Source organism: Phalacrocorax carbo, chromosome 2, assembly GCF_963921805.1.
Source record: "Phalacrocorax carbo chromosome 2, bPhaCar2.1, whole genome shotgun sequence".
Lineage (NCBI taxonomy): Eukaryota > Metazoa > Chordata > Aves > Suliformes > Phalacrocoracidae > Phalacrocorax > Phalacrocorax carbo.
In genome coordinates, this window is record NC_087514.1 from 18,587,038 (window position 1) to 18,614,514 (window position 27,477).

A 27,477-nucleotide genomic window follows, 5' to 3' on the forward strand; every position below is an offset into this window, starting at 1 on the left:
TTTTCAGACTGTATGAGAATAATACTTTCTCTCTTGACACTGGACAAAGATCAAGTTAAACCAGTGTCAATGACATTGAGATTCCAAACATTAATTTTCCCAGTAGAAAAATTCTGAAATTATACTTGAAGTTTTTTTTTTTATGTCTCTCTTTATAGATAGATCATATATATCTATACAGAGAGAGATAGATATAAAAATACAGAGCATCCCAAACCCTTTCTTACACTATGTGTAAAACAATAAGACTTCATCTTTCAACCTTTCTCCCACTAAGGACCCTCAAAACAGAATTTCCAATGATCCAGGTGGTGTTTTGCTTCTGACTCTATGACAGGTCTGGAATTCATCAGACTTCAGCAGAGTCTTCCGGATTGGCAAGAGATTAAGGACATAAAAAGGCCAAAAATGTGGCTTAGTGATATATCAAACTGCTATAAGAATTCTTTTTAATCTCAGTACAGATGTTTTTAAGTTGACATTCAGTGCTGTTTCACTGTAAAGAGATCCAGTGATAAATTAAAAGTGAAAAAGACAATAGACAGAGTGAAAAGGCTGGTTTTCCTGTTGGAGTAAGTGTGACAAGCGAATTCAGAGTATACAGTCAAATTTAAAAAATGACACTGTTCTTATGCAGCTAAGAAATTTTAAGAAATTAATTGCATAGTTCAGAATTGAAACCCATTCAGAATGGGTTTCTTTCGGTGTTTGTTTGGAAGAATTTCTCACATCCTCAGCTAGGGTGCATCACCTCTGTGTATGTAGGTTTGTTTGTTTGTTTTACTGTAAGTGATGATGCCTTTTGTACTTCCCTAACAGTGAGTTTTTTTGTGGAGTAAACCAGTAAAGCTAGTGTGTTAGCAAAAAACACCCTAGAGATTTCCAGAGTAGACTGCTTGGAGTAATAGGAAGCCAGAAATAATTTAATTTGTAAATAATTTAAGAATAATAACCAATTGTCTATCCAGAATTTCCAGAAATATAATTCAGTATATTCCCATTAGTTTCCATCAGTAATCCACTGACTTGCCACTAGGCTCTGCTTTAAAAATTCTTTTTAGAAACCTTTTAAATTCAGATTAATGTTTACATTATTCTAAATGAAATATAAATCACTTTCATTAAAATTAATAATGATAAAATGTCCTTGTTTGCATGAAATGGAAATGCATAATCAGAGAAAATTAAAGTCATACAAATTAATTAGTTCACAAAACTGGGAGGTGGTCAGGATGCCAAACAGATGCAAGTAAATAAATGGTTGAATGAATAGTACATTATCAGTTTGTATGGAGGCTGTTCTACAGTAGGCACAACTGTCTCTTTCAGTTCCACAGGGAATAATTGAAAAGTTATATTAAGTAACAAATTGATGTGCTGTTTTTTAAGGGAAAACTAATCTGCAAATGAACCCCACAGAGCATCTGATATGGCAAAATCAAGTTCAGCCATGCCTTTTCAATTTAATTCATTAAAGGCTTGAGAAAATAAATGAAAATGAGAAAATTATTGATCAAACGTAACCAATTTTTGTTTAATAGGTGGTGGTGAAATTTCTAGAATTTGGGGTCTTCTTTACTGTACTCTTAATGTATACGGTAATATACTTACTGTACATGATTACTTCACAGAAAAGTTGTGTTAGTTAAACAGTGAAATGCATGCTGTCTGTGTTTCTATGTATTTTTTTTCTGTTCTCTGATGAGCTGACTTTGTAACTAATGAACTCAGTGGGAAATCTGATTATCATAATCAAAATATATCATTTAAAATTTGCTTTCTGCAAATATAGGGCACAAGAGCTTAAAATCCCCATAAACACTCATTGTAACAATGGCTGCTATACCTAACAAGATGTAATTTGTCACCGGTAGCAATATTTTTTCCACTGCATAACCTCTTTATTGGTTTGTTTTATGTATCTTACTTCCAATTATTCTGAATCATCAAAAAGATTTCTCAAGTCCAAGATTGCCTGTTATTTGCAGAGTGCTCATCAGCTCATACTGGATGAAGGATACTCTTTGTTGCTGCCATATGCAAACAATAATAATCCTAAAATTATATTCAATTGCTAGGAATACTTGAGGCAGATAAATATTTATGTAAGAATAGCTTAGCGGTTGGACTCGGTGATCTTAAGGGTCTTTTCCAACCTTAATGATTCTATGATTCTATAATATCACCGTATTTATTTGTTTGTTTTATTATTTATTTATTATCATGTGATTGAGGTGCAAATGAGAATGGAGCTCAATTTTTCTAGGCACTGCAAATAAATGAAGTCCAGATCAAGTGTGCTGTGGATAGAGCGTGTCCACCTTTCTGTCTGATGAGCAAAAGGAAATGATGTGCCAGGCAATGATAGCAAGTAGAAGCAGGACTGCTAGCCACTCTCTCTAGCCAAGAATGCAATGCAACAGCAAAGGAAAATCTTTGTCAGGCCAGTTACTAGAGTGACTATTTAAAATTGCCTTATGTGAGTTTCTGTGCTACTAGCTACACCAGGTTGCAACTTTTCCACCTCCCCATTACCTATGAAATAATAATTATTCTGAATAAAAGTTCATTGTAATATAAACCAATGAAATCTTAGGGTTATAAGACCTAATTCAAATGGAAATTAAAAAAACAAAACCAGTGTAATGGTTTAAACCCAACAGGCAACTAAGCACCACGCAGCCACTCACTCAGTTCCCCCGAATGGGATGAGAGAGAGAGAACCAGAAGGGAAAGAGTGTAACCAGAAAGCCTTTTGTAGCCTATTTCTTCTAAGCTAATACTTACTAGACTGAGATTTATTAATGAATTTTACTTGCTTAAGCTTGGGTGTTATGATTTGGTGTAAATTTATGGTTTTTCAAAGCAGAGATGATGAGTCACATTGTGCAGATTTAAACGGAATTTCATTTATTTAAATAATATATTTATCATTTATATATAAAACACAAGGAAAATATCTGCATTGTAACTAGAAAATTCTTTACGTTATTATTTTATTATTTGAATCTTTATTCGTAGAGTCTGCTATGGGCAAAAATAGGGAAAATTACTTAAGCTAGATTTTCTGTGTGGGAAGAAAACATTTAACAGTGATCAATAGTAGCCTAATACAGTCAATACAGTCTGATTAAGTATCTGTCTAAGCTGGGAGTGTTTGCTACATACACCATTAAAAAAAAAGAAGAAAAAGAGTGAAGGAGATGTTTATAGCCCTGGCAAGCAAGCAGAATAGCCCCAAGCATGAATAAACATTACAATAATGGAATAATTTATATGAGAAAAAATGTCCTAGAAAATATATTGTATTTACTTAATCCTGTCACCCCAGGCTTACAAATGTAAAGAAAGTGACTTAGTGCTAAGTGATTTGTGTTATTCAAAATGCTGTACTGTATTCAGCTGACTGATACTTTAAGACAGACTTTAAAAGACAGCAGCATTAACCTTGTCCCTTCATCCCAGATCATGCAAGATAATTAGTCTTTCTGCTTCATTAGATGCCTAGATCCACTACTCGGACACCTCTGACATCTTTCAAAATATGTGTTAGTTATCACTAACTCGATAGGTACATGACTGTTTGGTGAATGTGACCAAGCTGTTTAAGGTAACAACATGATAGAAATTTAATCTGAGACCCCTCTGGAGAGAAAATCTCAAGATAAATGTTCCCCAGGTGCTACCCTCAGAAGCGACCCTTTCATCTGCACCTACCTAGTGCTTGCTTTGGCTGTTGACAGGATATTAAAAATATGCAGGTCTGTGTGAGCTGAAGCTGAACGCAGATGTCCAGGGTGACTCTCAGGCTTCTGTCTGTTCTGAGATGTTGCAGCATATGCCTCTGGCAGACATGTTCTGCTCTATAATCAAAGGACCTAGGGAATTTAGGGATGAAAGAAATTGTTCATATCTTTTGCAAAAAGGTTTTGAATCTTGGTCTTTCATATCCCTTTGGGAGGTGGCTATCTCAAGGTAGTGGATATTCAGGGGTAAAGTGTTGGCCTTGTTCTTTCAAAGATATGACATATAGGAATCTAAAAGCTGTGTAGCAATAGTTTTCAAGTAGAGGACAATAGTCATCCTTGCCCTTGTCAGAAGCAATTTCCCAGGCTCAGTTTGACCAGGGTACATTATCAAATAACAGTTTTGTTACACTCAAAATTTTGTTATGGAAATAAAAGGAAATACCTTATAGATAAAACCAGGAATTTATTGCTACTATAATTAAAATCTTAGCAGCTTAATCCAAAAACCATAGTTAGTCCAGATCTAAATATATATTAAAAAAATCAAGAAATTTATACTAATATATATAAATTCTCAATAATAATAATACAGATAAAATTGTTGTGCAAGCAATTTATTTTTTCTGTTCCTTTGCCTAATATTATGGTCACTCTTTCATGTCTCCTCTGGGTCCTAAGGTTCAAGCTAGCATTGGTGGTGTTATGGTGAGTTATCAATATCACAAGTCCTTCCAGGAGGAATCTGATGTTGACGGTTTCCACTTCCTCATTCTAGGAACCACTTGAGGTCTTTTTTATGTTTGCTAACACATTTTTCACCTTACTTTTACACCTTCATTGGTCTGCAGCTCCAAATTAGATCCAAATGTACTGTATATCATAGAATTATCAAATAGTTTGGGTTGGAAAGGGTCTTTAAAGATCACCTAGTCTAACCTCTCCTGCCATTGACAGGGACATCTTTCAATAGATCAGGTTGCCTAAAGCCCCATCCAACTTGACTTTGAACACTATCAATGGTGGGGCATCCACAACTTCCCATGGCAGCCTGTCCTCCCTCATTGTAAAAAGTTTCTTCCTTATATCCAGCCTAAATCTAACCTCTTTCAGTTCAAAAGCTTTGCCCCTTGTCTTGTCTCTACAAGCCTTGGTAAAATTTTCTGTCCATCTTATAAGCCCACTTTATATACCGAAAGGCTGAAATAAGGTCTCCTCAGAGCCTTCTCTTCCCCAGACTGAACAGTCCCAACTTTCTAATCCTTTCTTCATAGGAGACGTTCTCCAGGCCTCTGATCATCTCCATGGCCCTACTCTGTATGATGACTTTACACCATGACTCAAAAATAAATTCATCTTGACAGAGTCAGAAATACTGTATGTAATACTGGTGGCAAATTTTATCTGGAGGTAACAAATATGATGTATTCAGGAGCTTTATTAGAGATAGCATATTGTCCTTCATAAAGGCAATTTCTTCAGGGTGAACAGTGAAGGTCTGGCAAGTTTCTCCTACTTTTAGTAAACCTATAGCACACTCATAGTTCATCCTTTGTCTATCTACACTCCTGTCCATCTTTGCAGTGGCATTGTGCCTGTAACAGATTTTTTTTTTTTTTTTCATTTCAGTGCAAGATGTCTGCCAAAACAACATGCATTTAGATGGTTAGTATGCAGATTAGTTCAAAACCTTCCCCCCTACTCTGCAGAAACTCCCTGCTATGAGACTTCATTGCCTTATTATTTCAAGTGCATCTCTTCTGGACAATATTTGATTTGCATGAGCCAAAAAATTTACCTAAATAGAACAGAGGTAGAGAGATGGATTTTATGTACGCATTGGGCTGCCAGTAAGGCAGAGTATATTCCACTGGGTACATGGGAAACCCATTAAGAACTGTCATGATGTCAAAATACATGCAGCTCAAGAGCGCAGTCAGATATTTCATGTTAGGTTTGCAACAGGCAAACAGCGATATCAATAGAAATTGCCGTATCAGGAACCAGAATAAACATATGCACACATACACTTTTACTTGACACGTGATGTGGGTTTAAACACATAAAAATAGATTATAGTTTCCAAAAGCAACTTTTAGTTTTTGTGAAAGTTGCAGATCTTTAGACTCTAGGAGATAATTTTCATGAATGAATGATCTGGTGTTTGCATTAAGGATGTATAGTTGGCCACTTTTGAATAAGACTGTGTAAAAGAATCAACTGAACCTTCCATCCAAACTAGTTAATTTATATTTAAATTTTAACTAAATTATGAAACAATTATTGGTATTCCATAACCCTACCCACAGACTATTACACTTCCCTGATCCTTCTTCAAATCTCACCCAAAATCTCCATCAGTTTAGCTTGTTCCATTGGGCAGATAAATCTCCACAGATCTTTCCCAGCATAGCCAACTAAATGTGATTTTTATCCCAACCCTAAGAAAAAACCCCAGGCATTGTGCTGACCTGCCCATACTGTGTTGCAGGAACTCTCTGGATTTGTCTTGCCCCGAGCTATTTTAGCCTGTTCCTAAACCCTCATCTTTCTGCTTAAAATATACTGTTGACATAGGATTGAGAAGGACATTAGATAGATGAAAAAGCAGCACCAGAATAAAAGGAATTAAACTATTAGGAATTTTTTTGTTTGTTTGGGGTTATTTGTTTGGGTTTTTTTTTTAATTATTTTTACAGTTTTAACTGTTTTATTGATGAGTTTTCCTGAATTCATTTGAACTAAGAGTGTTGTAACTGCAAATAACCTGCATTAACTTTTGACTTTTAATTTTTAATCAATCAATTAATATTATTAACTACTCTTTTTAGGGTGCTAACACTTGAGGTAGACTAATAATATATTATCTCTACACATAAGCTTTGCCCTCTCTTACTGAGATGAAGTTTGACACTTCTGTTATGCCTTAGCATTGTTTGGTCAAATAATGTACACGAAATTTCCCACCCTTGTTATGGACTGTAAAGAGATATGATAACCTTGGTTTTCATAGCACAAGGACTTCATCCCCATAGACGAGTTGTTTGTAGGAAAGTACTCAAAAATATCCAGTTAGGAATAGACCCTAAAGCATGTTGAGAAGCTTAGTATAACAGCAAGGCAAAATACTGAAGTAACTGATTTTATTGAGACTCCTTTTATCTTCTCCTAGAAATTGATCCAATTGCTGCAACTCAGAGTCCAGTAGAACAGTTGCTGGATATGGCTTCTTGCACAAAATTATCTCCAATTGGGAAACTTGGTTATTAATTCCAGTTTACCAAGTAGAACTATTTAAGATACATCTACCCTTCAAACATACATTCAAGTCAGGCAGATATGAGGCTTCATCCTAAAGCATTATTATAATTATACTTTAGTTATTTATATCTCTCTGGAAACAATATAGTCAATTAGCTCAATGCAGAATGATTCTCAGATCCCATTTCTATAATTCAACATCATTGTGGTTTAGCTGGCAACTCCGCACCACACAGCGGCTCGCTCACTCCCCCACCGGTGGAACAGGGGAGAGAATCAGAAGGGTAATGCTCATGGGTTGAGATAAGGACAGTTTAATAATTAAAATACAACAACATCATCATAGTGGAAAAGAAAACAATGAGAGAGCAGCAAAACCTGGCACAGGGGAAAGAACCACCAAACAAACAGCACATGACACAGCCACTCACCAACCCAACACCACCAGTCCCCAAGTCACAACTTCCCCTGTGTGCCAGCTGCCCCCGTTAATATACTGGTCATGGCATCACATGGTACAGAATGAAGACCCCATTGGCCAGTTGGGGTCAGCTGACCTGGCTGTGGCCCCGCCCCTCCCAGCCTCCCGCCCACGTAGCAGAGCATGGGAAGCTGGAAAGGTCCCTGACTACTACAGGTGCTACAGTGATGAGAATTAATTCTTTCTCAACAAAAATCAGCACAAATATTACTGTGGAGTCTTCACATCCTATTCTGAGCACATTTTCTTTTGCTGTTTATATAATATCAATGCAACTCTGCTAGTTTATCCATAACAGATTAACCACAGGAATCATTATATCACCTTATATTTCCATTTTCAATTGTATAGGACCTGCAGAAATATTCAAAATGGAGCTGAGTCTAGGTCAAATTCAAATAATAACTCTATAAGAAACCAAGTTGATATAAAAATATTCAGAATCATGTTTAATTGTAAAGGTATATTTTCTTATAACAAAGCCTGTCCTACTTTGGTCGCTGAACTGGTCAGTCAGGAAAAACTATGTTAAGCGATAACTTCAGCATCTAAGAATTAGGAGGAAGAATAAATTTGCTGTTCCATTATGCAAGTAGAAATTTCCAGCAGCTACTATTTAAAGTGAAGAAGTGCAAGGTCAAAAGATTTTTCTGAATCATATTTAATCTTCTATTGAAAACTGTGTAGCCTGCATAATTAAAGTCACAGAACTCACTTTTTGCTGATTATGTGCTCAGTAATTCAGTAGACTCAGAGCTTAGCTTTATCTAATTCTTAGGGAATTCTACCTATTTAAGGGTGGCAGTGAATAAATAAAATATTATAGACATCTACATATTCTTAAAATTTAACTAACAGGAAAAAGGAATGGTGTGTTGGATTTTTTGAATATGAAAACAAGTACAAGTAGTACTATATTTTGCAATGGTAAGGGCAGAAGGAATTTACTATTCATTCCTAGAAACTTAAAAGGTAGTTACTGAATTTTTACCCAGACAAACCACCAGAATGTGAAAGATCATCATTCCTTGTCATGGGTCCACATAGGCTATATAACTGGGCATCTAGTTTTGAAGGCAAATTTAGTTTGTAGAAAGTACACTACACGTGCAAATCTCATTTCTCCTAGTATTCCCAGTGCAGTCTCAGAAGAACAAGTAAAACAAGAACTTAGCTCAGGGTGATTTATAGCCTATGTGACAGAAGATGACCCTTTGGCTTAACAACAGAATATGTAAAGCCAAACAAAATGCTGTCAAAATGACATGTCATCAATAGTTGAGAACAACATTGTTAACTTGATTTTGTTTTAATTAATAGTATATTTGCTTTATTTATTTAATTACAGCATTTAATGCTATTAAATTCTTCATTTACATCTGGACTCTACCCTTAAAATCTAGCAGTAAATAAGTAAATAAGTAAATAAGATGAAGTGAAGAAAGCTGCCACAGGGTAGAGGTATGAAGGCAATTAATCTTAAAAACAGTTTTGCCTATTTGAATTTCATAAAGTAAGGATTCTAAACCAAAGTGAGGAATTACTGAAGTAATACGTCAAATGTCAACTTCTATTAAAAAAATAAGGAACTTAATGCAAAATTATGTCTACTCATATACTGAGATATATTTATTCTTGTTGTTACTTTTATTATTAACTGCACAGAAAACTAGTGACGATGTATTTATGGTCACAGAATACCTTTATTACAAAATATTTGTAGGCTTATAGAATTTTGCTGTTTGACTAGAACACTGTCAGGAAACTTTTGCTTCATCCAGTGCCAAAAATTTATTTCTTACGTTTCAAAATGAAATGTTCACTTATGGTATCCTTCCACTCTGGAAAACTTATTTTACAAGTTAGCATTTGTGCTTGATTTTTTCTCTTCTACATCAAATGTGCTCAATCTTAAAGTATTTTATTGCTCCTACCTGGTAGCTTTCTATTTATAAAAATCCATAGTATTAACATTATTACATACAGACTCTAATAACTGAACTGCTCTAGATGGTTTCATCAGCAACTGAGAGCAGTCAGTTGTTGACAAGAGGGCTAGAATGCTGACAGTAACGGTGGTCTTGCACAGGATGTGAAGAGAAGTCCGTTGCTATGAAGTTATTTTTAACATCTGAATATGCAAGCAACATTTCTGGGAGGAGAAGTAATACATGAAGAAATCAGCCCTGGGGAAAAAAACATAAGCAACATGTTTTATATATTTTCAAATATAAACTTTAATCTTACATTATGATATGCATCAGAAGGATGTTGGGTAGTGTAGAAGAGGAAAGCTAGTGGACTTACTGTCAAACAATTTTTGTTTTAAAAGTCATCCTCATTATTCTGTACAATATAAAAATATTAAAATATTTTGTATGTAGGTTATTTCTTTTCTTTCTTGACTGGGAAATTATACTTTGAAAGGCAGCAGGGAACTACTGTTGCATGTTTATAATTGCCCTGAGGTTTGATTCTTTTTTAATACATTCTGAAAAGTCAGAACACTGATCTGTGCTTCAGTAAACTAATCCCATCCAAGCATATGTCTTCTCAAGGGAACAGAGCAACTTCTTTTGCTGCATTCAGTCTTCAACACAGTCTGCAAACTATAGGTTTCTTGGTTTGTGAAGGCTGACTACACAGAAACCTTAAGCAGACTAATACCCATTTGAAAAATACCATAAATAATATTCCAAAGAATGGCTAAAATGATGAGTGTTCGTGAATGTAATTTCTCTCACTAGCTTAAATGTACAAACAGGGATTTCTTGTTGACAACAAAACTCCAGAGATTTCTGTATGCTGGGAAACTAGAGTCAGAACAGATCTTTTTAACCAATGCTAACATTAACTGCTCATTACAATCACATGCTGGTGCCATATTAACAAATAGGTCTGCTCTTATAGAGGAATGTCTCACACCATTCCTGCTTATGTTTGAAGGTAGCTAGATACTGCTTGCTTGTGTTGAGGAGTGCTAAGCAGAAGCACAATGTTCTGCAAGTGAATAGCAGATGGCAAATGCAGTCATTCAAAGGATTCACGTATATCACCCCATGCTGCTATAGCTAACTTGGTAGGAAGATAATTATATGTCCTGATTTTGGCATCTGTTTTCCTCAGCTTTTTCTGTTCGGTCACTCTAATCCAGGTCACAGCATGACCAGGTGTGGGCCATGCCTCAGGCATTAAAAGAAACATTTAGTACTTGTTTAGCAAAGGCTTGTGAAAAAGGAAATCACTTGTCACTAGTTTGGTTGCAGTAGGTGGAATGCATTGCCTTCTACAGTATATATCCTGTTAGGGTCCTGGGTGTGGCCCCTCTGCCCGGAGCTTTGGCTGCTGGACTCAGGGGGAAGCATTTGGCCAGCTGGGTTCAAGGGCAGCTGGTAAGAGCTGCTGCGAAGGAAGAGCCAGAAGAGGCTCCAGTGAGGGCTTGTTCCTCCTTCCCAAGGGGGCTGCTTTTAAGCTGAGACTTTACTATTGGTTCCCCGACAAGCTACAGCTCCTGCCATGTTGCAGCCTGGCCCTGACTATCAGGTCCTGATCCCCACCCACATGCTAACACCCTGGCCTGGTTTCAGCCCACCCCCACAGCTCTGCCCAGTGATTCCAGGGCTGTGTTTGATCCCCATTTCTCTCACAGGGCCTGATCAAGACCCCAGAAGACTGATGTCTCAGACTGTCCTGTCCCTAGAGAGATGCCTGATGCCCATGGCTGCCCCAAGCCTGCCCTGCTTGCTGGCTGGAGTGTTGGGACTGGCTGTGATGCCCTGTTCTGCTGATACCCATGGGAACCCCTGAGCAGTCATACTGCTCAGTCTGGTTTCATTTTTCTTTTCATTCTATGAATCTATCTTTGTACTGGCTGACCAGCAATCTTTGAAAGGTACAAACTATTTATCAAATCACCCTTGCTGGTACACAGATTAAGGACTGTAGTTCTGCTTTCTGACTTGACCAGGCCATGAAGTATAATCCTGTTACCTCTGTACTGGATCCTGCAATAAAAGATTAATGAAAATGTTTTCCTGATGAAAGAATCTTTAAGAACGCATTTGTCTTGTCTGCTAGTGTGTTCTAATGACTAATAGCCTCTTGCATTGAAAATGTATTCCTTATTTCTCACTTGTATTTGACTGGTTTAGTTTAGCTCTCCAATCTATTTCGTGTACTTCTCAGAAGCACATTGGTGGATGCATAACTAATGGCATCCATTTGACCTCTCTTATGGCCGGTGGCTGGACACCATTTAATTAAAGCAAAATTGTATGTAGCAAGTGTGTTTCTCACATGAAATGGTTCAAAAGCATTTTACTACTTCACGTTAAAAAAAAACCCAAATGTTTTTGTCACAGGTCACTATATGTATGGAGAACCAAGAAGAAGATGACAGACAGATTTATGGATCAGGAAGCAAATAAAAGAAGAAGACACAGCCAAACTGAGTCCAGGTGATGCAAAACTTCACCTACCCAAGTACACCACAGACTCTCATGATGCCTACTGAGATTATGTTTCACCACAGAGCTTCACAAAAACTACAGATATTGGATCATGGGCAAAATGAAATCTGGTTATCAGAAAAGCAAGAGCTGTGGAGCTTATCCTTGGTTCCTTTAAAAAAGTGCACCTCTATCATGCTATGAACTCTCCTGTCCAAATTAGTTCTGCTTCCAACATATCAGTTTATGTATATCGGTTGTACCAGAAATGAAAAACATCTTTCTCAAAATAAGGATGCAAAAATTCCCCTGATCTACTTTTGAAAAACTGGTTTATTATAATATGCTAAGTTTTTGTGTTAATAAATACGATATGAAGGATTATGTGGAAATACACAAACGTAAAATACCAGAAAAATCCAGACAAACCTTCCTGAATATTCTGATTTTATTATCTATGCCTGGGAAAAGCTAAAAAGAAATTAAAATTTAGTCTTCAATGTATTCCTTTTTTTTTTTTTTTCAGGACGGCCAAGACAAAATATAGCAGTTTTTAAAGACACACACTTATATTTAAACACAATGATAGAAATAGGAAGACGTTTAATAGAGAATGGCAAGACTTTATGTGAGCTCCAGGCTATCAGGTCGTAGGTTACAGCTGTGTGAGAAGTCAGTTTTCAGACAGCAGTGATTCTACAGTGGTTTTCTTTCAGTCAAAAATTTTTTAAATGTTCTGCACATTTCCAACAAATAACAGCCTGAAGGAATATGTTTTATATTTTTGCTGATCACTTAGTAAAAGTTGGGTTTGTTTGTTGTTTTTTTTTTTACTAATATCTGTTGTATAGGCTGTCCTGGTACATAGATAATTTTAAATTAAAAAAGCAAAAGTAGCATCTTCCATAATGCAGTGAGAAACATGGATCTGAAACAGCCCAACCTGTATTTCTCTTGTGCACAGGGACAACATCATGTTACAATTATGTGTCATATCTGTTTTTTATGAGGAATATGAGATAGCTAACAAAACACCATATCATGTAATTCTGAGGCACAGGATACACAATAGGATTATCATACACATGAAGTAAGTTCTTTTATACAATTCTTCATTTTATAGAAGTGATTCTTTTAAGGGGTTGGGTGGGGTTCCAATCTTGTCAGACATAATCACTGTTTATTTTTGGACTCATCAACATATGTCATCAGGATTTTCCTGCTCCCAAAAGAGTGTATCTAAAAAACCCCACAAAAATTAAAAAACAACAAAGAAACAAAAAAACCAACCTCCAACACCCCCCCCCCCCCAAAAAACAAACGAAAACCACCAGACCCCACAAACAAACAAACCCCTCCCCAAAAACAGAACACTGAACTTCTAAATGATGCAATGTGACAATGAAATTACATGGTTAAGGCCTATGAATCCTATGGCTACATCTGAGCACCTCCTGGGTGATAATGTGTCTTTCCTCATCTTATAATTTAAATAACATGTGACATCTTTACACTTTGCCAAAGGTGCCCATCTACTTATTTCTCTTTGTAGTACACACACATCTTTGGAGGTGCCTTACAGGCCTGGTTATTTCCTGTGTAGGAAGAAATCAAGAGATCTTTTGGATATGTTTTTATGCCCCATTTATCTCTGTGCTATATATCTGTAGCTGGATGGTTTCTCTCTTAGTCACAGTGAAATTACTGCACCAAACACTGATAAAGAGTTCTACCTGGCCCATTACAGTGCAGAAGCATGAACTGAAATTTTCAGAGCACCTGACAGAATCTCTTGTTCTGGAGGCCAAAGACAGATGATACTCCACCAAATTATTTGAAGTCTGTTAGACTCCTTTGGAAATCAGCAAATGAAAAAGGTTTGGCATAAACCTGGCAAACAGACACTTGAGAAACTCATTTAAATTACTAATATTTAAATACAAATGCTAAGAATATGCATAATTCTTAGGCTAAATATAACATACACATAAGGGTGAGAGGGTAGAGAATGCATTAAAATAGTGAAAAAGGATGGCAACTAACTGTTCAAAGTGAGCAGAAAGTCTTTTGATTTGAAAATGTAGCTCAGGCAGTACAAAAAATAATTATAAACATCAGGGGAAAGGTTGCTTGCACTGTAGCAATGAGTAACTGCTAGAATCTATAAAATATGAGAAAACAAAAATTCTTGAGAAAAATATATGTCAAGAAACATAATCAATGAAACACTTTGTGGTATTTAAAGCTTACCAAGAAATATTACTCATGCATAATTGAAAAGTAGTATTGTTTGTAATATTTACCTTGCCAGTCAAAGGCTCAACTTCATTAGACCTGATTTACTGAGCTTTTTGAAGACCAAAGAACCAGCCAGTGCCCAGCCATGCCCTACCACGCGACATTTCAGTTATGCCAACTGTGTTATGCTTAGATAGCCTGATGTTGATTGTTGATTATTGATTATGATATAAAGGCCATTCACAATTTGAGACTGAATTTAGAAAGCACTATAAGATTGCTTATTGTGATACTGATTATTGATGATGTTGCTCTGTCTAAATGCAGGAGCACAGTTCCTTGAATTTGTGTTAAATATGTCCATGAGGTTATATTTTTAATCCAATAATTCAGTGCAGTCTGCTTTTGAACTATATTTTAGCTACAGTTTTTTTGAGTTCTGAACCTCCTTTGCATCCTACAGATTCATTTTCCCTGATCAGTTACTGGGCATAAATTTACCAAAACTGGCCATTTCCTTAGAAGCTTCACAGATCACTTGTGATCTATTAATAACTCAACATTTTTCAGGACAGAGCCCAAGATTAGTTTTCTTTGATATCTCATGACCTTTTCAAAGATCTTTCTTTCTCTCTATCTGCCTTTCTATTCTTTGCTATGAACCAAATACAAACAAATATGAGCAAATACTTGAAACTAGCTACATACTGTAGTTGACTAGCTAGATGAAAATCCGTATTGAGAATATATACATAACACTTCATTTAAGACAAGTGCCTAGACTTTTAAAAGCTATGGAGGTGTTTTTAAACAAAGACAAATTTATTCCAGGCACAAAAACCCTTCAGGCCAAGTGAAGGAGACATGACACAATCAGGTTTTGATTCTGTGCTGCTGCTGCTCTCTCTGAGTCACACTGAGGTGACTGGACTTTGATCTTTACTCTTTCAAAATGTTTTCAGCTTTGTCAGTTGGCTTTGTCTCTAGCAGCAAGAAATATTTTCTTTTTTGGTCAGAAGGAAGGTCCACAAGCATTTGATTTCTAGATTCCATTCACTGTGTCAAGGTAGGGATTTTTTGTTTTGATTTTATTTTCACATACAGAACTGAACAACCAGGATCTTAGTCTGCTTTTTCTGTCTTGGTTTCTCTTCTCCTCATACCTACTTCATATATATACAAAACATATTAAAGAATACATTGCTCATTGTCATGTTTCTCTTTAATGACTGCTTTTCTCCTTGCTCAGTAAATTTGACTGTCTTCCAAAGAGACCAGTGAAAACCAAAGGATAATACTTCTAGAAATGTAGAAAAATCCTAACATAAATGAGTGGAGAATTAATTTTAACATCGAAATTTGGACCTCCAGGAATATAAACTCAGAAGTACTTTCGAGAATAATTTGTAGTTTAATCCATACTTCATAAAACCTGATCAAAGCCAAAAGGTTATCTGTCTAAGATACCGAGACTTTATCCAGTGGTAAAGAAAACTTTCAGAAAATATTAGTCTGCATCTTTTTTTTTTTCTTTCTGTTTCTTAAAGTTTAGATTTTAAATACCTGGGAAAAGCTTTCACTTGAACTTCAGGACCTTGTCTTCTTTTTATGCTTATTGAAGTTATAATAGTAGTAAGAGTAATGTGCTGACTCCTGAGATCTCATATCATAAGATTTTAATGGCAACTTGGTGTATAAATCCTACTGCCAAATATAGCAAATCATAGTAATATCGTAATCAACCATGGTGAAGGACAGTTCTTGTCCATGGTTAATCCAGATTTCTTCTTCCAATATTTTCAAACTGTGACCCATTATGTTGTAACTGAGCATTATTCTTATACTCTTTTAGGGAAAACACATCAGGAAAGTATCTCAGTTAACCAATGAGCTCTGTCAGTGAGAAGCAAAACAAAAAGATGAAATGGAAAGGAAGGCCAGTGGAATCCAGAATGGAAGATGCTGTGTGACAGCTTTCCAATATGGCAGAGAGAGGAAAGTGCTCAGGGAAACAGCCTTTTCCTTACTAAGACAAGGAAAGTTCTGTTCTTGACAATATAGAGCAGTGTTCATATCATTTTTATAGGGAATGAAGCACATGGCACTGAGAGAATGTAAAACTTCTGTTAAAGTCTTACCCTTCTGTTAAAGTCATGTTTTCTGTCTTAACCCATTGGTCAATACAGTACTCTTAAAGGAGCTTCAGACTAGTATCTGTGCTAATACTCCAAAACCACTTGGACCTGTTTTATCTAAACACTGTTTAGCATAATTTTGTTTCATTTGGTATTGCCAGTTCACCAAGTGATGCTCACTTTGATTATTTTAATCTCTTGGTATTATATCCCCCAAAACCAAGAATCAAATCATACCTTGTGGTCTGATTTTAATGGAATTTACCAGGCATGAAACAGCTCCACTATATGTACAAATTTTAGGTCACTCCATGGTCATCTCTATGGTAGTCTGTTTTCTTCTTTCCTTCAGGTCTTGAAGTTCTGGCAATACCATCTTGCTCCTGAGACACTGGAGTTCATTAAAGACATTAATGATGGAATGGAAAATGGAGGTGGGCAGAGCAAGTAAGTCTGTCAGCAAGTCCTAGGTGAAGTTATATTTTCTAGCATCATATTTTTTCTTCTGTTTACTCTAAGTGGAGACTAGAAATTCAAGATTCTAAGACTGTGTAAAATGTAAAACCAAAGCCAGTGAAATGCTGAGAGAAACTGTTTGAATCTTAATTTCTTAATTTCTCCACCACTGTATGAACCCAATTCCTGACTCCTCACTGCCACTGAGTATCTTGGCTTACTGTTTCCAAGGTGAAATTTTTTTTGCTTGGGTTATTTATATTTATTTTTATTTGGTGAGGCTGTTGATTTTTGTTTGGTTTGGTTAGTTTTCATTTTGCTTTCTTTTGCAACCATACACCCACACACACACCACCAAATGGACATACCATTTTTTCTCTATCCCAGTTTTTAACCTTGCTGATGCTTTTTCTATTGGCTCTTTTCTTCTGTGAGATAATCAGTGATTTTCAGTAATAGGCTGTTTACTCCCTCCTTCTGGATCATTATTCTGTAAAGTACAATAGTAGCTATTATTGACCAAAGAATTCTTGCTTCTTATTTCCTTTCCATTCCTTAGTTTTTGATTCTGTGCCATACCAAATAATTACTTGTTTGCAGTGTTCAGGTATTTTTCCTCCAATAACTTCCAGTGTTGTCACAAATATAATTAAAATTTAAACACATTACTTGTAGGCTCTCTCTTATGTTGTTTCTTTTAAAAGCAGTGGAAAAAAGTGTTGGATTTTTAAAAAATATTTTATGTAAATCTATGCTGCATGTTCCTGCTGTATTTAACATTGAAATGTTCTTTTCCCTCTTAATACTTTGTTTTACTAGAGCTGGAATGTACACGATGATGTGCAGACCACTGAGCTTTCATGAGTTCCTGACACCTCAAGTGTGCTTTTTTTTTATTGTACTGAAACATAAGTAGCATATTTGCTTATCTCACGCCAAGAGTTTTCTCAAGATTTCCAGTGTTTTCTTATGAACATGGTTTGTGATTAATTTGTTATCCATGTAAACTGAACTCTTTCACAACTTTTATCCTAGTATTCTTTATAGCACTTTTAGATAAATTGTCATTCTCATTTCTGTTTCTTTTTATTATTTAATATTAAGAAATACTAAAAATAGCATTTCAGAAAAATCAGTAAGTATACACATAATAGTATAATTATATAAAAGTATGATAGAATCATAGGACATCTCAAGTTGTCAAGTTGTCCATAAGGGTCATTGAGTCCAGTTCCCTGCTCCTCACAGGATAATAATAGTTTTTAAAGTAAATTATTGCATACATTTTTCCCCCACCTTTGATATTAAATGTTTCCTGTGTATTTCCCCCAAATCATTTCATTAGTACTGTTTGATTTTTTTTGTTTTGTTTTACTTTCTTTCCTTTCTGTTTATGACTTTAACAAGCAATCTGTGGCAAATTTGATGTTCTGCATAATGATATTTTCATAAAGATTTGTGTCCCTTGAAAACCCACTATAATTTCTTTTTCTCCTTTGGGTGTTTTCCTTTTTATGTTCCTTTTGCAATGTCAGTCTTGTTCTACTACATTCTTTGTGCCTCTGGCATCTTAACTGCATGTGTCTTTTTACCTGTGGTCTTCCATTGATGAATGTTAACACTTTCTTCTATCATACATTCTTTAGCAGGTGCCTGTGGTTCTTACTTAGGCATAATTCCCAGTGAAAGTTAGTGTCATGATTCCTAACATGGTTTCAATGTTCCTGAAATCACTTATTTGTTCCAGAATTATGGCATCAGTGAATCCTTTTGTCAATGAGAAGGCTGAGGCGTGACCTTACTGCAGCCTACAACTTCCTCAAGAGGGGCAGCAGAGCAGGGAGTTGGGTTTGATGATCATTATGTCTCCTTTCCAATGTGAGATATTCTGTGATTCTGTAATTCTATTATAACGTACTCAAATCCTCCCCAGATTAGATGGTGGACTAAAGGAGATACGCATACAAAACCTGTGAGCTACATTTGTCAAAGTAATTACTCAAAATTCAATTTCTGGTGAAGTTATATTTTCAAAACATATTCAAATATGATAATTTCCATAAATCTAATATATAATAATAAGTAAACAGGGAAACATATTTTGGAAAACAGAAGACTACATCTTTTCCTCTTCTCCTTTTTATCTTTTTTTTTCCCCCTCTTTCCTTGCTTAAATTTTAAATAACTTCAGAAATTACTGATAACTGTGGGGGCTGTGTAACCACTGTCTAACTCTAGTTTTATGCCAGTGTAACTCCATTAGTATTCACTGATATACTACTGGAATTAAGCTCGGTAGTCTGGCTAGCCAGAAAGGTGAATGCTGTGAAGTTATCTGGGTGTAGAAGTTAACTGTTAACACCCAAAAATACCTGAAATATCTGATTTTTAAAAGGCCATATACACAAACTAGTCTATGTTTTTTGTCGCATTGAGAGGTGTTAAATTCAGATTTCTCTCTATTCTTGCTGGGCTAAAATGACTGCTTGCAATTCTTTTATTCTGCTTACCTGATAAGTGAAAGGCAGAAGGATAAGAAACTTGTGCAAAAATGAAACAAGTATAAAGTAGGTTGAAACAGAGCATAAGAGTCTGATCCGTGTTTCATAGAGGTATAGCAGGAAATAGTGACACAAAGACAGATGAAAGAAATATAGCCATGCCTGGGAATACTACTTAACTATAATCCATCTAAATATATCTAGCTAACAGAATGCTGGATAGCCAATCACTGAATAACTTAACATTGGATTGGAGAAAATGCTTGAGAATATAGAACCCCCAGTATTTCTTCATTGGTGAGAGAGGGAGTAAATGACCTACCAGAATTTGATTTTTTCCTCATCACGGATTTATGCTGAAGAGTGATCTCTTATTGAAGTTGTTACCAGTGTCATTAACAGAATCAATTTTGTCACCAAATGTGCATGCTAGATAAAAAAAAAATTAAAAAAATCTTTCCATTCACACTAAATAATTGAGATAACCCTACACATAAACAAATCAACCCTAGGTTTTTTGTAACTTTCTGAATGAGAAAACTATTAATAAAAAAACCAACAACAACTCATAATTTAAACATAAAAGAATATTTTAGTGTACCTTACTGCCAAAATATTATTTCATTTCTCACTTTCAATGTAAGTCAAATATATAAAAGTTACAAGGCATAATCAAATCTGCTCTGTATTTTTGCGAAAGTCGAATCACTCAACCTCAAGTCCCTATATAACTTTTATTTTTTTAAAGGAAGATTGTATTTTTTTTTTCTTCCTCTGAGATTCAGAGAGGTAAATACATCAAATAAGTGCAGAGTAAGATAAGATGTACACAGGCTGCACTACACCTGAGGAACTTTCTAGCTATGAGGCGAAGAAAAAAAGGAAAACCAAGGTTGGTTACCTGGACTAATCTGGCACGGAAACAAGAGATTTTAGAGGATCTAAGAAGGGAGTATTAAATATTCTATCAGTTTCCTCCCATCCAAGGATATTCCCAGATTAAAGCTTGATTGGGGGACATTAAAGCCTGGGAAAGGGCTTATTTCTATCAGAGACATTTTTGACATATTATCTGTTACACTACAATATTTTTATTTCCTTGATTGAAACCCTTTGAATTCAGCCTTCCCTTTGAACCTAGCTGAGAAAAATCTTGTTCCTATATCTCTGTTATTTGGCCAAAACACATGAAAATAGTACTTAGAAGGAAATTACAGATGATCAGAAATCAAAGGACCTTTTCCATAATCCTCTGCTCTTGTTTCTGCTGGATGTCCAGCTACCATCCTGCACACATCTGGGAAAGAAGTGATAAGTTGCTATGATACCACAGCAACAATTAGAGGCTGATCCTTTTTTAGGAAAGAGGCATCATTATGCACTTGGGTCTAGAACTACATCTCTCCACATGAAGATAAGATTTAATTTTTAAAAAAGGACAAAAAAAAAAAGGACAATATTAACCAGTGGAAAAAGGTAATATTTTCTAACTACGTGGTGTTAACAAGAGCAATACTTGAGAGTTGGATACAGTTAGGCATTCAGAAACATAGGAGACTACCACAGTCACTGAGTCCAGAATTTTGCAATTCAATGATGTGATGTATAACAGAAATTTAGTCCTGATGAGAAGACAGAATATTACAGTTTGCATACATTCACACAATATAAAACATAAAATATTCCCCAGCCCTCTATCACAATGTGAAGTCCTTTTCTACTTGAGACACAAAAACTGTAAAGCACTGTAGAGAGGGAGCGGGAGAGATCAAAGGCAACATAACAAAAGGGATAAGAAAACCTTTAAAAAGTTTCAGAAAACTGTCTCTAGAGTATTTTGTGATCTAATTTATAGAGTTCCTAATCAGAATTGTGAGGAAATCACTCTACAGTTTTTTGCAAAGATGATTAAGAAGCAACTTGATCACAATCCCATGAGATCCTATTCTATAACTGAGTTATTTAATGTAATAGACAAAAGCATAACAATATCCAATTACTAGGAATTAGAAAATTTCATCCTGACATAAGCTTCAGATTTTTAACATTGTGTTAGTCATGAATAGCTAAAACCAAAAGTCTCCTAGTGTAATCCACACTTCAGTTTATTGTTGAACAAAATAAAACTATACAACAGAGTTAATATAACAGCTCAGGAAGGAGACTGGTATGATTCTTATGACCTTAAATTACCCAAGATAACCACAATGCCTGTGTATAGTGCACAATGACCTAATCACTTCTCTTCAAATGTACCACTGTCGCTACTAGACCTCCAATCCACTTCATGTGCTAATTTGTAAATTCTCTTAATCTGAAATTGTAACTTTAACAGGTCTGCCAGATGTTGGGTTAATTCAAGAGGATAGGTTGCATAACTAAGGGCCTTCATAAGTCTAGTATCAACAAATTGATCTTTACCCAGTGACTCCAATAACACTGAATACCTTTCCTGGCTATGTACATAAACATTTTCTTACTGAAAAATAGCCTATGAAATAATGAGAAAATTAAAGAACATAGGATATATAACAGCTTTGGAGAGAAAAAAGCAACAGTGATAATAATTATTTTTTGAAAAAAAAAAAAAACCCAGAGGATTCACATCAGTTAAATATATGATAAGGAAATAACCATTTAAATCCCATTTCTCACTTGCTTTTAACTGAATATGACATTCACATTTAACCACTAAGGAAGCTGCAGTGCACATAAGCCAAGTTCTTTTCATATCAATGCAAAACATACTTAGTGTGGTGTCTCAGGATGGGGAGAGATCATTCTAGGATGAAGCCATACATATAATACATTACTATTGTCTGCCAGACTCCCAAAGATAGTGAGAGTTATTAACTTGCTAAATTACTGTATTTTAGATATTTTAGTTATTTTAGAATGTTTTAACAGCTTAATGGTATCTCCTGAGATAAAATGTATTTTCAATAAAAACACACAACTAACTAGCCCCATGAATTGCCTGTCTGATAAGGCCAATTCATCAAAATCACTCATAGTCATAACTACTTTGGTCATGCACCTCAGCTGAGCTCAGCCTGGCTGATCTCTGAATTGGCAAAATATGAACTAGCTCTGATCCAAATGCCTTATAGCCTTGTGAACATGACATTGTGTCTAGGTTAACGTTCCCTTTTGAGAACACCATTCTAGGTGCCCATAAACAGTGATGAAAATAACTGACCTGACAACTGGGATATGCCCTAAAATACTCTGTCACATCTTCAGTATTTTCTAACTGCTGTTTTTGGTAACCCTCTCTTCATCTTCTTCGCTCCCCTTTCTTAAACCCCTATCTTTCCAGGATGTCCAAGACATAAATGTTATACTGCAAGTGGAAATATAGCCTTTTTTGTCCAAGGGTAGTTTACAGTAGCCATGTTGATGATATTACCCTTTCCTAACCAAAGCATTCCCGACAGCATTTCTTTAACTGCTACAATTTCAAGATATGTTATTATGTGTATCTGTTGCCCGAATGAAAAAAAAAAAAAAAGTTTGCTTGGAGTTCCATTCTCTTTGAAATATGTCTTGAAAGATACAGGGTACACTACTTCAACTGTTGTCAATGGAAGAACAACTACCTAAAAAATACATTATCCAGAGCCCATTCAAAATATGCCAGATATTTGTGTGATTTTTTTTTTTTAAAGTAGAACTTTAAAAGCCATGTAACTCAGTTCAGTCTTTATGAAAAGATATGTAATGTCTTACAAAACTGTTGTCCTGATGGCTGTTTTTAAATATTAAAAACTTCTAAGAACTGAAGATTTTCACAGGAAGTAAAAAAAGCAAAAGCAAAGACCTGTTGGAAGATACATGTGGTTTTAACATGAGCAGATTACTATGGTCTGCTTTAAAAACATCTGGACATATACTTCAATGGCAGACTAGCAGAGACATGCTAGCCTCATGCTGTAATCCCAGCTCACTACTGGACTATGGGTGGAACTTTTATCCATACCAAGTCAAAGGGAAATGAACTGTGAACATGACAGCTCAGCAGAGTAGTTCAGGATAAAAAGCAGAGATGGCAAGGTTGACAGGGGAATAAAATGAAATAATTTGGAGTAAAGGAATAGACCAGGATAGCGATTAAAAACAGAATGGAGACTCACTGAGCCTTTGTTGTGAATAGTGAGGGAGGAGAGTGATTACCAGAGGGCAGAATAGGCGGTACTAGATGGCAGAATATCTTTTACAGTATATTCAGGAGTACAGCGCTGTTGGCAGGGTAGAAGAATAACACAATGGATTCCCACTGAGTGTGGATGGAATCAGCCTAGGTCATGCATGGCTAGGGAACAGTAGGAATGGGGATAGCCATCGACCCTCAAAAGATTCAAGAAGAAAATGACCTTAAGTTTCAGAGCAGTAGAGACCTGCATAAGATTTTAATATTTAATATCTTGAAGAAAGTTAAAACAAGGAAATTCAAAAGAAGACATGATCTTTGGCTTTGTCAAATTTAAAATATTTCAGGTACCCTACTAAAATACATCAGCAGCCTTGTTATGGCACTTGAGAAGCTCAATGAAAGTTTTGTGTCTGCAAAAATCAAATTCCCAATTAAGTAATTTCTTCCAGAAGAGGAAATAAATCACACGTTTCTCAGAACTTGTAATCTTCTTTTTTTTTTTTTTTTTTAATTTGTCATTTACCTCACAAAGGCTGAATCTTATTAATCTAGCTGGGAAATTCTTAGCAAGGAAAAATATATTAAATCAGTTTTGAAGTGAATTTACATCATGTTATTGATGTGCACTGCTCAGCTCCTTTTTCATTGTCTTCCTTTTGTGTGACTTCTAAATGCAAAGCAGGAAGCTACCCTTAGTCATATATTTCTATAATTAAAAAATAATTAATTAGATGGCATTTCCTGTCCACTGCAGTAACCCTACAAGTGTTTATAAATGGCCCATACAGAAAAAACCTAACTTGTTACAATTTAAATATTCATAGGTCCATCTTTTCCTAGCTGCCAGAATATGTCTATAACTTTCCATTAAGGGCTACATCAAATCTGATTGGGAGATTAGAGTATAAGATTTTTAACTGTTTCTCAACAATAATTTTCCATCGTTCCAATTCTTGAAAAACTAAAACATACAGCTTTGTTAACGAATATCTAGGTCAACACTTAAGAATCTAAATACTTATACTAACGGTCAAAATATTTAAACTGAAGTACAACCATTTAAATAATTTATTCTTCCTCTTAGTGCTACTATCTTTTTTAAAGTAAGCAACATATTCAGTGATACAAAGAAGAAAAATAAAATTGTTTTGAACCAACATGAACCAAAAGTGATGGAAGGACAATGATAGGAATATAATAATTTTATTCTGCTATTTACAAGCTCTCAGTTCTTCCAAAATATACTGTTTCTTCCGCAGGAATAAATACATAATACTACAGAACCAACATCTTTGCACTATTACCAGCAGAAAATGCTAATTTATAGTCTGACTGTATCGCTTTGTTCTGTTAAGTCTGACTTAAAACAGATTATGTGTGTTTACTTTATGTTACTGAAGTGTTATGAGTATAGACCAGCCTAAATTTTTTTGTAGAGTACTTATTCATTGAAAATGCAGTTTTATGTAATGTGATAGTATTCCCATATTAAGGAATAGATGTCACAAATTTTTGCCACCCCTCCCCTCCCAATAAAAAAAAAAGGAAAAAGAAAGAACTTAAAATGTCATAATGGTTTATCTCCACATGTGCTACAACACTTTGTCTTTGGAGTAATAAGGTCCATGGCCTTGTAGGAGCGTGGAGCTCTTGCTTTTCATTCCAGGAAGATGCTTCTTTGAAGTTTAGAGTGAGGCAGGCACTGTGATAATGGAGGTTGATTAGCTATGGTACTGTTTTCCCTGGTGTTTTCTCTTGACTAGTTTAAGCAATCCTCAGTTTACTGGCTGGCTTTTGGATCCATACTCAGCATGTGCTATACAAAATGTCTACTGCTACACTAGTAAAGTAGACAGGGATGCATGTCTCAAACACCATTTCAAAATAGTTCATGCTATTTAATTGCTAGCATGATTCCAGAAATGGTTTTGGCCTTTATCAGCTAGTGCTCTTCCAGATGATGTTCAGGCAGTTTGGGGAACTTTGTACTCCAGGGCTTTTTCCTCTTAGGCAGCATGGGTGACAGATTCCTGGTTGCAGCAGGGTAAGAGTTTAGCCAAATGACTACAAGCCATGCTGCAGCTCCTGCCCTCAAGTTCAGAGAATGATCCAAAGCCTATTTTATTTTCTAGCAGAGACCACGTTACCTGTCTAAGGATTTTGGATTCCAGCATGCTATATGACTAAGCACCATGTACTTTGCCTTTTTCCAGATCTATTCCTTATTTTCAAGATGTTGTGAATATTTTTCAGGCCAAATACATACCAGGAGGAGTACAGAAGAGAAAGCCAGACCTACTCTCATAACATCAGACTTCATATCAGCATCATGTTCTCCTCTATTTTCTTCAAAGCACACTTTTTTCATTAAATAACCTATTTAAATTGTTTCACTTTCAATATACATTAGAAATATTTTTAAAATATTTGCTAAATACATCAGTTGTACATTTCTTTACTGTTTTGACAATATGACCTATTTTTACCCTGACAGCTTAGGAACCAAGAGATAAAACACAAACAAACAAATAACCAAAGCCACGATACTTTAAAAGTTATAAAAAGTTATCTTATGTTCAGTTACTTTCTAATCTCAAGATTTTGATGGGTAGAGTTTTTTAATTCATTATTTTTAGACTTTCAGAATGACAAATGTAATGTTTTTCTTAAAATCACTGTTATTACTGTAAAATTGCTATAAAATTGCTGTAAAATTACTGTTCAATACATTAATTTAATACATAAGATTTAGAGAAAGTTTTTGCTATGATCGAGAGAAAAATTAACGCTAACTACAGATGGAAATTACACATTTATAAAGCATGAGTTCTGTATTTTAACTGTAAAATTGCATAATCGAGCAATTGAATCTACACTTCAGACAATACTAGTAAAGAAGGGACACTGTAGAAGAGATCAGCTGCAGAAGCAGGATTAGAAATTAATTCTCTTGTTTCCCAGTTCAGCATCTTACTAAACCATAGGACCATAAGGCTTTCCTTAAGGCCAAACAGTGATACTGTTTCTGTTATAATCTATTTAATCACTCGTGAGTGATTCTGGTGGCACTAGAAGGAGAGTTTGGCTCTAAGGTTTTATTAAAATTCTAATTCACTTTAGGTCAAAGAACATATGCCTTTCATTCATTTTATAGAAAAACAACAAACAGCCTCATTCAGAGTACTGGTATGCACATTATGTCACAGTACCCTGTATTGGTCTGTTTGTACTGCAGAAGTATTCATTTTAATAGAAGGTCTGTCTGGTGCTGCATTATTTTATTAGTCAGAGTTGAGATTAGCACCAGATGGTGTTTTGCTACTCCTATCAAGCTGTGGAAAAAAGGAAAAAGCCAAAAGTAAACCCCCAAAATACAACCCAAAGCCACAGTGTATTTTGTGGGGGTGTGTGAATATATGTGTGCTTTCCCATTTGAAAGGTAAAGTATCACAGAATCACAGAATCACAGATTGGAAAGAACCTCAGGGATCATCTAGTCCAAACTTTCTAGGAAGAACACAGGATAGACAAGGTGGCCCAGCACCCTGTCCAGCCGACTCTTGACACTGTCAATGTGGCCGACTCAAGCACTTCCCTGGGGAGATTATTCCAATGATTGACTGTCCTCACTGAAAAATTTCCCTCTTGTGTCCAATCGGAATCTCCCCAAGAGCAATTTGTGTCCATTCCCCCTTGTCCTCTCCATGGGACTCTGTGTAAAAAGGGAGTCTCCGTCTTCTCTATAGCCACCCTTTAAATACTGGAACGTGGCTATAAGGCCTCCTCTAAGCCTCCTTTTCTTAAGGCTGAACAAACCCAGTTCTCCCAGCCTATCCTCCTACAGCAGCCTTCCCAGTCCTTTGATCATCTTGGTGGCCCTTCTCTGGACCCCTTCCAGCCTGTCCATATCCTTTTTGTAGAGTGGGGACCAGAACTGTACACAGTACTCCAGGGGTGGCCTGGCAAGCACTGAGTAGAGTGGGATAATGACTTCTTTATCTCAGCTGGTGATGCCCTTTTTGATGCAACCCAGCATCCTGTTGGCCTTCTTGGCCGCA

General features: G+C 35.7%; 1 long non-coding RNA gene across 1 annotated transcript; it reads left to right on the forward strand.

The window, feature by feature from the left end:
- Positions 1-15,130: 15,130 nt before the first annotated feature.
- LOC135312287 (uncharacterized) lies at positions 15,131-27,258 on the forward strand. The gene is made up of 3 exons (XR_010371852.1): positions 15,131-15,240; positions 16,662-16,756; positions 25,673-27,258. It is a non-coding gene; the product is annotated as an uncharacterized LOC135312287 (long non-coding RNA).
- The last annotated feature ends 219 nt before the right edge of the window (positions 27,259-27,477 follow it).